The sequence below is a fragment of the Miscanthus floridulus genome, unplaced genomic scaffold, assembly GCF_019320115.1.
Source record: "Miscanthus floridulus cultivar M001 unplaced genomic scaffold, ASM1932011v1 os_2106, whole genome shotgun sequence".
NCBI classification, from domain to species: domain Eukaryota; kingdom Viridiplantae; phylum Streptophyta; class Magnoliopsida; order Poales; family Poaceae; genus Miscanthus; species Miscanthus floridulus.
The window spans coordinates 1-865 of record NW_027098103.1 but is presented as its reverse complement, the minus strand read 5'-3'; the positions used below and the strand labels follow the sequence as shown (position 1 = coordinate 865).

The 865-nt window shown below is 41.6% G+C and overlaps 1 non-coding gene across 1 annotated transcript; it reads right to left on the bottom strand.

Annotated features, from left to right (window-relative positions):
• Window positions 1-636: 636 nt before the first annotated feature.
• On the bottom strand, window positions 637-745 carry LOC136534632 (small nucleolar RNA R71). The gene has a single exon (XR_010778768.1). It is a non-coding gene; the product is annotated as a small nucleolar RNA R71 (small nucleolar RNA).
• Window positions 746-865: the final 120 nt, after the last annotated feature.

Below are 865 nucleotides of genomic sequence, written 5' to 3'. Positions count from 1 at the left end.
TCTAGGATCAACTTAGAACCTACCTTTAGCAAATCCTAGAACTATATAAATTCTAGCCTTTCGCCTTCCTGTGGGATAAATTATAAATTTGACACTCGAAATCCTCCAATAGTCGTTAAGAAATATCAACAAGCATTTCTAGCGCCGCTGCCGGGGAAGGCAACTAGCAATCGAATTTTATAAGGCTGGAAATGTTTAGCTAGGTCATTTTTAGTTATCCTAGTTAGTTTATCCTTTTTTCTTCATATCCTATCACTACCCTACACGATCATGGATGATAAGTCCATTCATGATTTTTCTGCACCCTCGGCTGCTAATGTAGCCACCGGACCCAATGTTTATCAATGGGGATGCTAACTTTGAGATTAAGCCAACATTAATTACAATGGTTCAAGCCTAGTCCGTTCTGTGGGAAAGCCCACAAGGATGCAAATGCTCACCTCCAACATTTCTTGGAGATTTGTAGCACATTCACCGTTAAGGGAGTGAGCCAAGAGGCTATACGTCTTCACCTTTTCCCCTTCTCTTTGTTAGGAAAGGCTAAGCAATGGTTTTACTCTAACCGCAATGCTGTGGATACCTGGGACAAGTGTTACAATGCTTTCCTAGTTAAGTTTTTCCCCATGGGGAAGACTAATGCTCTACGTAATGAAATCTCTAATTTTCAATAACTATCAGATGAGTCGATTCCTGAAGCTTGGGAACAAATGCAAGAGTATGTCTCTGCATGCCCACACCATGGCATGGAGGACTGGCTTTTGATCCATAACTTCTACCATGGATTAGTGCCGTTAGATAGGAGCCATTTAGATGCTACGGGTGGTGGTGCATTATTTTCACTAAGTGTTGCAGATGCAAAGACGCT